The sequence below is a fragment of the Cupressus sempervirens genome, chromosome 11 (genome assembly GCF_028749045.1).
Source record: "Cupressus sempervirens isolate cs-2001-9-10 chromosome 11, ASM2874904v1, whole genome shotgun sequence".
NCBI lineage: Eukaryota > Viridiplantae > Streptophyta > Pinopsida > Cupressales > Cupressaceae > Cupressus > Cupressus sempervirens.
The window spans coordinates 72,258,730-72,271,434 of NC_143128.1; positions in this window are offsets into that span (position 1 = coordinate 72,258,730).

The following is a 12,705-nucleotide window of genomic DNA, read 5'->3' on the forward strand; positions in this document are numbered from 1 at the left end:
GATCTTGGTATGATCATGGGGAAACCTTGTGCTCAAACTAGAGATTTTTGAACTACCCTTGGCTACTACCTACTCAGGTTGAAAGCTTGGTTAGTCATTTCTTTATATGAGTAAAGTGTTGAGAGAAATCAACCTAGAATATGAGTTAGGAATTGATGATCTCTTGTTTCCTATACATGACATTAATACTTAGTGTCGAAAAGAAGAAGAGTTATTCAATTGCTTTGATGAAGAAACACCTCTTCTAATGATTGAGGTATATTAGGGTTGTTCACTTACAACAAGAATCCTCAAGTACACATTAACTCCTGACTCAAACTAAAGCAAGAAAAATACAAAAGATAATCTAAGAAAGCGACTCTAAAATTATTTTTTTAAAATTTTTTGAATAACTCAGGCTTCAAAATAATGTTTGAGGAATTGGCCATTAATTGGAAACAAAATCCATTCCCCTTAAAGTGTAGGTAGCCTAAAAGTATTATCCCCCACAATTTTAGTAATCTAGTAGGGGTAGACCCATAAGCACTAGAATTTGGTGTGACTTCTTGGTTTCTCATTGGCCTTATCCCACATAAGGACAAGGTCAAAGATCTTGAAAGCCTTTCTTGTGGCTCTTTTTTTGAACTAGCATTTAACAATAGCTTGGTGCTTCAACATATGATCTAGTGTTGTTGTTCTTTTCTCATCCAACTCCAAAAGGGTCATCAATCTTATATGGACCCTATCAACATTTTTAACATATCCCTTCATGAATTTCAGCATAGGAATCTTAAGATTAAGAGGAAATATAGGCACTTGACCATAGACCAAAAAATAGTGGATATGCCCAAAGAATTCTTTAACTCTAACCCTATCATTCATAAGGCATATTTTAATTGTGTGTGCCAATCTCTTGGGTTCTCTATGACTAGACATCTTATATCAATCATCAGGTTTATTTTATGAACTCAACAACTCCATTTCCTTGAGGATAATAATTAGATGATAACTTGATTATTAATTGATTCTACGGTGCCCATTGGATGCAAAAAATTGATAGAAAGGAGGACCCATTGTCACATACCAGAAAGAAGGGCATTCCAAACCTAGTCACAATGTGTTGTTCAAGAAACTTGATAACCATCTAGGTAGTACAATTTCAAAATGTTTCTACTTCCATCCCCCTTATGCAATAATAAATGGCTACCAATATGAACACATGTCTAATAGAAGATGGTAGGTTTACAAGCTCAATGAAATACTTCCCCCACTTGGCAAAAGGGCATACCTTGAATACTGGTTGTAGTGTCATTGATAGGTTCTCTCTCTATTGGCACTAGTTTGATAGACATGGAAGGATGGGAAATGTTCATGTGTATCCTCGAAAAGGGTAGGCCAATAATATCTTGGCCTCAAGATCTAATGAGCTATAGATTATGATGATCAATCTATGGTACTGTATTTGTCATGATATTGCTCCAACACTTCTTTGGCTTCCTCGCAATTCAAGCACTTCAAGTAGATCCCCTCATAATTCTTCTTGTAGAGCTTCTCATGTTGGACCATAGAGGACTCACATTTCATCGCTAAATCTTTGCATTGTGAATTGTTCATCATTTGGGGACATTAGTTTTACAAAAGGTAATACATGATGTCTTGATACTAGACATTTGATACAATCCCTTTGCTTGCATATACATAGGAAACAATATCTTGCTCATTATTATCTACCATAATCTTGGTTAATCCTTGTCCTCTTACTAGCTTCATAGATTGAATTTCCAAGTCAAATTCCAGCAAGATAGTCATATGTTTCCCTCTTCTTGCACCTAGCTCATTCTGCATTAGTAGCGGCTTGATCATAGGGTCGGGTACAGTGGTGTACACCTTTCTTTGTACTATATAGTGGTGTAACTTCTTGATTTCATTTACCAAGGAAAAAACTATTTATCCAAATTAAGATAATTTGATTTAGCATTCTTCAAAGGGAAACTCATGAACACAACAGGTGTCTCATCTTTTCCATCCTTCTTCTACATGAGAATGTTGATGCATGAATGCTCCAAGGCAAAAGGTTAGACCTTGAATGGTAGTTAATAATTTAGACTTACAAGTATTGGGGCTATAGAGATGACCACCATGATATCTTCAAAAGATTTCTTGACTTTGGGAGTCTATTTGATCTTCACCCCTTTCTTTAGTAAGTTGTTAAGAGGGCACGCTATTTTAGTGAAACCACTTATGAATTTTGGCATGAAGTTAATCTTCCCAAAGAAAGACTTTAGTTCTTACAATTTTTGGGTGGAAACAATTTCAATATTGTGTCTACTCATTTTGGGTCAATTGAAATGTTAGCTTTAGAAATAATGTTCCCAAGGAGCTTCCCCTTCATAACCCCACAGGAACACATCTTGGGATTGAGGGATATGTTAAAGATCTTGCATTGATTAAGCACTTGTTTCAGATATGAAATATGATCATTCTTGTTTTTTGAGAAGATTGTAAGGTTGTCCATGTAAATGACAATGCACTTATTCACTAGTCCTTTGAAAGCTTTTTCCATGGCTCTTTGAAATATGGCTCCATCATTGATTAGTCTGAAGAGAATATGCCTATTTTTTAATGTTCCACACTTTGTGGTGAATGCCATTTTCAATCTAACTTCTTCATCTACCATTACCTGATTATATCTTGAGTACCCATCTAAGAATGACATCATCTTGGAACCATTCACAATCTACAATACTTCATCGAGTGAAGGTAGTGGGCAGTTTTCCTTCTAAGGAACTCGATTCAAGTTCCTAAAATCAATACAAATTTGAACCTCTCTTGTCTTCTTTCTTATGCAAACCAAATTGGCAACCTAGGTAGAGTATTCAACTAGGAAGATATCTTGGCATCCAATCGTTTCTAGACCACCTTCATTATCAATGTTTCAATGATTAGATTTAGAGGTCTTTGCCTTTGCTGAAAAGGTTTGGCATTGGGCTTTGGAGGAATATTGTAATGATGTTGGGATCATATGTTTTGAGTTCCTCATAACTACATACTATAACATCCATTTATTCTACAAGGAGATGTAACATTTTGTCTCTTTCCTAGGCATTACATACTTTCCCAATCTTGACCATTTTGGGATCATCTTGTATACCTAGGTTGTTAGAGTCACACTTGCCACTTCCTTATTATTCAGGAGTTCTCCTATGTTGCGCAAATTCATCATGGTCAAAGATGCACTCCAATTCCACCATCCCCTTAGGAATAGTGTTGATTTTTTATATTTATGATGTCATCTTGATCTTGATATTCTTCTTCTAGTTCTCATTTGGGTTTGTCATCAATTATTTGTCCTTTAAACAAACTATTTCACATGATGAATTCTAGAATGTGTTTGACATCATGGAAGACCTAAAAATTGGTAATCTCATCCAAGATAGATGCGGCAACCACAAGCTTGAAAAAGAACCTTTTGAGATTTTCCTTCTCAAAAGGTTGCAATGTGCTAGCAGAGATGGCAAGTGCATCAACAACCATATTCCCTCTTCTAGGGATAGATTTGATGCTTAGCGCCTCAAAGTTGTCCATCAAATCCCAAACTCTCTACAAATAAAACATCAACATTTTTTCATTGCAAGAATAAATTCCTTTAACTTGTCAAATTACCAACTATGAATCTCCTTCTACCACAAGCACCTTGACATTATTCTCGAGTGCAAAAAGGAGTCCTCACACATTGGCCTTGTATTCTACCACATTATTAGTGCATATGACTTGTTCTACGAGTAGTAGGTAACATAGAAAGACTTGCTTCTAGGGTAGATTTATTGAATTGCTGCTCTAGCCTCTTGCTTGCATTTGGAACCATCAAACTTTAGAGTCAAAATCACATCTTCTTTGGGTTCTTTGTATTTATGTTTATTCATCTTGACCTTTTCCTTCACTTGATCTTTGACGGACACTTTCTTGGGAATCCATTCCATCCTCCCTTGATTTGGCCTAAGTGTGTCTCTTATTGATGTGTTTAACATAGGGGTAGCTTGTTCCTAGTTTTTGTCTTGGATTTCTTCAACCAAGTTGACAATCTTGGAAGTTTGAGGTTTAGGGTGTATGACCACAAAGACTCAGCGTTGTCCTTTTACAAAATGTCGCTTCCTGTGAACTGTGATTATTCCCCTAGGAGGAGAGGAAAGGGCCCCACCATTCAAGGCCATATCATTATATGATGTGTTGAGATCCTCTTCAATTTCTTCCACAAGGGTGTCATCTTCCAAGTTAAGGCTCCTCTTGGTGGACCATAACATGGTTAATATTTTGGTTCTTCATGATGTCTTTAGGAGTGTTATATGTTGCCTCATCATTTACCATTAGGAGATTGTTTGATTTTGTGTCTAAGAATTGGGACAACTACATCAATACTTAGGTGATAGCATCTTGGCAACTCAAGCATTTGAACTTGAAATGACTAGCATGGTGTAGTCTACAAAATTTGAGGAGCAAGAAGATACTAGGTTTGCATCATCTCGTAGATATTGTAAGTTGGCCACCATGTTGTCCACAAATTAAGTGAGAAGTTCATCTTGTGGGGAAACTTAATGAAATCTAATAGTGGGGCTACCATCAGACGTTTCTGATTGAAGCACATCAAGTGTCATAACTTGATAGGAGCCTAAGTCTGGCTGGAGAAATAATAATTCATTAAGAGCATTATATTCTATAATCATCTTATTTAGCTTAAGCTTGACATCAATCTTGACTTGGTTGTTAAGTCCCTTCCATGAAAACCATTGTTGAGTAAATTCCATAGAAAACCACCCTCTCAAACACCTAGTCCATTCCCTTCTTAGAAGCATGTCATATGTTCTATGGATGTCCACCACATGAATCTCAATGATATCCTAGATCCTAGGGTACCTAGTCAATTGGATGTGCACATCTTTCAGCACTCTTATGAACTTTACTTCTATTTTATCAAGTTGGATCACCATTCGGTTGGTAGGTTGCAGAGCAACCCCTAGCCTTTAAGATATTGAGAGTAGCATGACATTACATGAAGTGCCAGAATCAATGATGCAATTACTAAGATTCTTCCCAAAGATTTTGATGTTGAGTAGGAAAGGTGGCACCTTTGTCTTATCTTTGAACACGGTGGGCATAACTTTGGCAGTGTTAACCTATGGAGTAGATTCCTTTTGAGTGCTTGTGTCAATCGTTGCCTTCATGTGATGAAGTATCTTTAATAGGGTTTCTCTTTGATTGAGACAACTTTGTAGCATATCATGCATTGAGATATTTTCCTTAGTCCTTTTTACCTCTTCTATTGCACTCTACTTCTCTATTGACCAAGCAAGATTCTTCATCGTGATGGGAGTATTGCCTAGAGATTGAGGTGGTTGTGTTTGGATGGGTGTGCACAAAGGCATTAAGTTGTTACTTGTTCATGGATCAAGAAGAGTAGGTTACAATCCTGAAGGAATCTCATAGGTCAAAGGTTCCTTCTAGTTGCACAGGTTGTAAGTGTTTTGATCATCATTGCAAAAGGTGAACATTTTAGTTGGCTTAGGCTTTGCTTCTTGGTTGAACGGGAATACAAATTCTCCATTGGCTAACTCTTCTCCTTTTGTATGTAGTGGATTATCATTAGATTCCAACAACATAGTGTCGAATGGCAAGGGACATATGTCATTAACATTGTGTGAATTTTGTCCCTAAGCTTGCTTTCCTCAAAGAACATGGTGTTGTCATTAGGGATACTCTGGTTCATGTTCATTTCATTAATTTCAACAAACTAAACATTGTTGTCATTGTCAATGAGGATGCTTTGATTGTTGGGGTGAGTAATCCATTGTCAGTTGTCTCTGGGAAGCCCATTGTTTCAATCTGATGTATTCAAATTGTTTCTCGTGGTCTTATTCCCATAGGATTTGAAGTTCTTTTTATGGTTTTGACCATAACTATTATTTCTCAGGGTTATGTTAGATCCCTGAAAATTGTTGTTTTTATCAATGTGCCAACCAAAGACAGGTGAGCTCATTTTTCATCTGGGACATTGTCTTCTTCACTTTCTCCAACTCAGTTGTTACATTATTTTTCATTTTAGTTGGGTGGTGTAGCATTTTGTTCAAAAAACACATCTTTTGGAGATTCATATCCTAGATAAGTTATGGTAGGGGTCAAGATAGTAGGCAACTATTGCATTGGTATAGGATTCAACAAGTGAAATTGAGTGGGCACTACTTATGCTTGTAGGATAAGGTAGGAGCATTGTGTTGGTGCTAGTGGGAATCACCATTCTTCCTTCACCATTATGATCAGCTTATTTTGTGAAGGTAACTACCTCTTTGAAGACTTTCTCTAATGTGTCAATTTTTTTAATGGGAAGCCTTCATAAAAAAATAGATATGAGTTGATCCATAGAGTTCAAGTAGATTTGTATCACTTCTCCTAGTGGTACAGTATAGGGGGACTCTAACCTTTGATAAGTCATATGGAAATGATGATTGAAATGAGAGATGGTTTATGTTGGGTCTCTCTTGATAGACAATAATTGGTGGTGTAAGATAGTTGAGTTGATGAATTTCTTGAACTAGTCCAAGAACAACTTCTCAAAAGCTTCCCAACTCATGATTAAGGTTAGTGGTAGATTTATATACCAGTTGAATGCAACTTCTCCCAAGGTATATGGCAACAAATAGAGGACAACGTCCTCATATTGAATTTTCTTCCTATTGTATATTTCTTTGAAAACCTTTATGTGATATTCTACCATTCGTGTTTCACCATAGATGAACTTTGGGAAGAATTTTTTAGGACTCTTGGGAATCATGAAGTGGACCTTGCAATTTAATTGGTGAATCATGTGCATTTGCAAAGAAAGTAATGGGTACAAGTGGTGGTGGATGACTTTGTTGTTGTGGATATTTGTGTAAAATAGTGTGGAAAATAGTAAAAGAATATGAAGCAAATAATGATGATGATGGAACTTGCAGTGCGAATGGGTCAAGTTTAGGTATCCCTTTTTCACTATGAGGCTTATGAAAATGGTTGAGTTCTAGGATTTCAACTTGTTGGACAAAGACCTTAATGCTCATTGATAGGGAGAAGATGGATCAAGATTTTCCAGCTTGTGCACCTCTAGAGCTGTACACCACCCCTGTGCATCTGCACACCTTAGTAACTATGAACTTTTAGAGTAGTAAAACTATAGAACTAGCCCTCCCTCTAGTGTTACTTCTCTTGTGAAGTTATGTTGCATGATGACAATGACATAAATTCTTACGAATTTTTCTCTTGAAAAGTTGATCAAGTTAACCAACTCCAAGGTTCTAGATGGTTGTTTTTCATCCTACTAGGTAGCTCAATTGAAGATAAATGTGTATGTTCACAAGGAGGTCTTTGCTAGTATCTATAAATTCTGTAGAACTTGGAAAAAATGTGACCACAAACCAATATATTTTTGTTGTATTTTCTTCTTTCATGATGAATGCAAGTTCTAATAATGCAACTATATGAATTCCTATTCTAACTACATGTTCAAACGCAAATTACTAAGATAGGGTAACAAGAAATTAAAGCAAATTGTTGAAAATGAACTTTCTAATGGAAATAAGTCATAGTAACGACATGTCTATGAATTAAATCTTCAAAAGGATCAAGAAGTAAACCAATAAAATTAGGAGGAGTGCATCCTCAACTCCACTAATGCAATTGTCAAAGGAGCGAATGAAACCACATGATGTTTCATGATTCATGAAATCATGCAACCACAAAAAGTGCACACACAGAAGACAAATTGTTATGTGAGAACTTAAGTTGATCATTTCTCCAATTCATCAAAACAAAGAAATTTGTTAACAATTATGAAAAACACTTAGAAAAAATTGATCATGCAAGAATTAACACAAAATAAGACTTTTGACTATATTGCTATAGATGAACATAAAATTCATAAAGGACATGCACATTCTAGCAAGAAATACTAGACACAAAATGAGAGCAATAATAACATATTTTATTGTGTCAAAATACCCAGCCTTGAATACATTTTACATCTCTATAGTTATAAGAAATCTCATCCTTCATGCAATGTTCAAATCTAGCACTTTTCCATTGCAAAGAGCATGCTAAAAACACTAATTTTCAACTAAGTAGGTCTACACTTTTTTCTTTTTTTAATACATGGTGCATGGACCTTTACATGACTCTAAAACTATCAAAGAAGAAAGAGTTAAGAATAAAGAATACTTTAGATGATTTGGGAGTCTTTGGGACTTCAAAATATGAACTTGACCTTATCTATGTATCTCTACTAGTTGAATTGCTAGCCAAAAACATTTTCAGTGCATGAAAATGCCCAAAAAATAGAACTTGCAATTAACTGCCAATGCCACTGCAAGTGGTCAAAAATATTGGTGCACATACACACCGTGGAAAATGGTGCACCTATGCACCTTTAGGTATCATAGGGTCAAAACTGGTAGGATTTTCCTAAGTCCCAAATTTTTATCTTTTTTTAACATCTGGGTCTTGTTAACCCTCCACCAAAATGATGTCTGGATGTGCCTCTTTAAAATTCTTGTTGGTAGTAGCAATCTCCTGAGGCTCTAGAAAATCTAAGGCTTTGTATTTTCCTCTTACTTCTTTATGAAAATCTCGAACCTCTTGTCTTACTTTCACAAATTAATCTATTTTAGAGTCCAACTCTTTCAATGTCTCCTTGGCTTTAAATATATGTCACACATCATCCTTAGAGGACACTACTTCAAAAGAGGCCTAGAATTTTTGTACTACTATTTTGATTGAGCATAAATGTGTCCTGGAGTTCTCATCAAAAATCTCTAGATTGACTACACTATAATACTTGTCCGCCTCCAAATTTTGGGAGTGAGTTCTAGCTTGCATTTGTTGGATATCCTCATATAGAGCCAACATTACCCTATTCCCCAAATGTATCTTCTCAGTCCAATTGTTGATCTTATCTAACTCTTCTCTAGTATAAACATTGAACAACATCTGATATCTTTGACTTTTTATTGTTTGCAACACTTCCAAGTCACTCATCTAGGTGGACACTTCGTCCATAAACCCAAAATTATGGTTGACCATTGTCACCAACCTCTCCACATTCCTTTGTACACTATGTAGTACATGCATATTCACCTCTATGATCTCTACTTCTTTCTCTTCAAAATTGTGGTGCCATCTCTTGCACACATCAAAAAATGAGTCACTGAGATCTAAGATTGGAGCTGATTTTTTGAAGGAAGATGATATAGAAATCTCAAGTTATATGGAGTGGAGGAATGGTTATATGAACCACATGTCATCCTACTTGTTCATTGAGACAAAGGTCATTCGATGTGATTCCTCCAAGGGGAGCACTGTGGTCTGGATGATTTGTGTCAAAACTAACAAACCTTCCTTCATAGTTTGTATATATATCTCATTTGTCGAGTCTCCACTGCCTCTATTAGCCATGTTGGATTAGTACTTGTCAAAGACACATACTGACTAGATGACAAAAGTGTCATGGCAAGCTAAACCCTTTTATTTGTCTATGTTCTTCAGTGTCTCCTCTACCCTTGGTTGTTTCACACTTGACGTGATCGTTATTGTAGTAGGAACAAAGGAAGATGGTTGCATTGTCAAGGGAGTTAGTTCTTTTGTTCCAATTGTCTAACCTTCTACCCAAGCTTTTTGTATGAGTTGTAGGTGTCTCCCCTCTACAATATTTTGACTCTGGCCTTCTAGCACGGGAGGAAATGTTGGCATTGTTTCTTGCTTTGGTTGAGACATAGGAGGTATTTTCAGGTTTTCAAGAAATGGAGAAGGTATGCCAACTAGGTCTTGTGGGAGAGTAGGTATTGTACTCTAGTAACCCCCTAATGGCTCCTAGTGCAGTGTATCTTGTATTTCTTCTTCCTCTAGATGTGTCCCAACAAGAATCCAATCAAAATTAGACAAATCAAACACATCTTATCCACTCCCCAATGTAGACTCAATCCATCCCTCTTGTACTTGATCTATAATATCTTCAATTTGAAGGGGTTGGTCTTGAGTAGCCAAGGGAGTTTGTGTCATAGTTGTCCTTCTCTCTTCCTCGGTGGCCCATGTTAAGTGTGTCCTATTAAGAGGGAGATTACCAATCTTGTTCTCTTCATGTTCTTCTTCAACCTTTGAGATGGATTCGAGAATATGAGGTGAAGTTGTACTTTTCTAGCTGTAGCCTCTACTTATAGCCTCTTCGCTAATCCCCTTCAATGAATTGAATTATGAAAAAGATAAGAGCATCATTCACTAATCTATATTATAAGCTCTTATCTGTTAGTTACTTTTGTACTAATTGTGGGTACACAATGAATGACCATGTATTAGGGTTTTGTATGTTTCCCCTCCCCACTAGACCTGGATAGTTCATTGCCCTAGCTACTAGTAAATAAACCATGTATGATAGATAAAATCATGGGTCTACCTAGACTAAAGTGAGTTGCTCATCCAAAGAACAACCAATTATAGTACCCCAATTGATCTTGAGGTCCTGCTTCATGATAGTCTCTATCAAGTGTACCATCCAAGTCTCCAAATGACTTGTTGTAGGAAGTCCCATTATCTGCTCAAAAGAGAAATGTTGTAGCCAATATAATCAATTGTGTACCCTGGGGCCATATCTACTTTGCCTACCTTTCTATACCTTGGGGTTTTAATGATCAAGTATTTTTCTTGCACCAACTCTTTTGTTGCTTGTTCATTCTCTCTATACCACCTATTTGCTATGTCATATGTGATCTTCTAATACTAATGCGTAATAGGTAAGTGGAACACCTTCTCAATATTGTCTAGCCAAATCTCCAAGACAATCTCTCCAATTACATTCTTGACCACCATTTTCCTCAAGCATGTAGTGTTGGACCAATGTCATAATCAGCTCTGACTGCAACAACACTGAGTGTGATGCGACATTCACCAAACTACTTAAAATAAGCAACAAGATCATTTTTGATCTCTCATGTGGTTTGTTGCATAGCACTAAGAACTAGTTCTAGAGTATGTATTTGAGTTCTATGTCCCTAATCTCAGAATGCAAGTCTGAATTTTGATTTCTTTGGTACACCTTGAAACTTGAATGTTACTGGTTTAGGCGTGATCTTTGGGGCTATGAAAGATGAGGATGCCATTATAACTTGCACAAAAGATAAACATCAATATAGTGCTTCTTGGAGGTCAAAATGACACTTAAAGATCAAAGAAAAACTGGCGAAAAAACTAACAAAATAGCCTAAAATTGACAAAAGATACAAAGTGGGCACTAATGCACCTTACGCACCTACACAAGGTGTGCTTGTGCACTAGGGATTAGCTTGTGGGGGTATGGTTTTGGGCCTTCGATGCATGTTGTGTAGTTGCACATCTAAGAAATTGTGTGGGGAATGCAACTATGCACACTTGTTAGTGTGTTGGGAGTTGGTTCACACTTTCTACATTGGGGAAAGGTGCACATGTGGCACACTTGCAAGGGTGCACTAGGCACACACATACGTTGGGACCTTTACCTAAAAGTCAAAGATGTAGAGGTCTCAGGGGTGCAATTGTGCTCTGATTGAGAGCTTGATGGACGTTATGAGCACAGTTAAGGGGGGCTTCTATTTATAGATAGTGAGGAGGTGCACATTGTACACCTTGCCAAGGTGTGCAAGTGTCCACCTTGACATGTGTGTCAATTGCTTGATGCAAAGCATGTGCACAAGTGCACTGTGCGTTAAATGTGCACCTTGACATATGGGTCAATTGCTTGATGCAGTGCATGTACGCAAGTGCACTAGTGCGTTAAATGTGCACTAGGTGACTTGGTGGAAAAATGTTTGTTCCTGCTGCCAAGTTTTGAATGACGTCAATTTTACGAACTCCTAGACCTGACTCAAGGTAGTTCTACTCCCCAAGGTGTCTCAGAAGATGCCCTATTTTGGAGAGCAGGTCCCAATGACTCAAAAGTAAAAGAGGGGCTCCCCATTTTTTACTTGAAATTGGGGCATGTGTTGTGAAGCCACAATAGGAGGTAAAGGTATCTCTCCTCACATTCTTGCTAACTACTCTTATTAAGGTGGAGTTATTTTCTATTGAGGGGGAGATGGATGTTCTTGTTGATTTTGGTGGTAACATTTGGATGTTGAAGATCTCAATGTTTGCTTGTTTTCTTTAGCTATTAGTTTCTTTTGGATCTTTTTCCTTTTGAGATTATATTTATGATGTAAAGTGCTGGCCTCTTAGGCATATGGTGCTTATGTTGTTGGCTTTTTGTTGGCCTTGGATTGTTGTTTTCTTAATGCTTTCTATTTTGTAGCATTTGTTTCTTAAGAGATTCTAGATCTCCCTCATTATCTAACTGTAAAAGGCCTTCATTTAATCAAAAACCTTATATTACTTAAAATAAGTTAATTATTTAGAATCAATTGTTATTTTGATATTTATTGAAGATAAAAGTAGTAATCATTATCTAAACTTATTTTAAGATTTTAATTGATCGGTTAGTATGGGGATTCTAGTCTAAGTTTTGGGGGGTTCACTTAATCATGATCTAAGTTTGGGGATTCTAATCTTCTTAAGTTGGATATTGATGTTTTCAAACCACCTTATTTTCCCTCACCTTCAGGATCATTGTCCTTGGGAGGTAAAGTTATCACTTCTCAGGTTCTTGCAAACTACTATTAAGGTGGAGTTATCTTCTATTGAGAG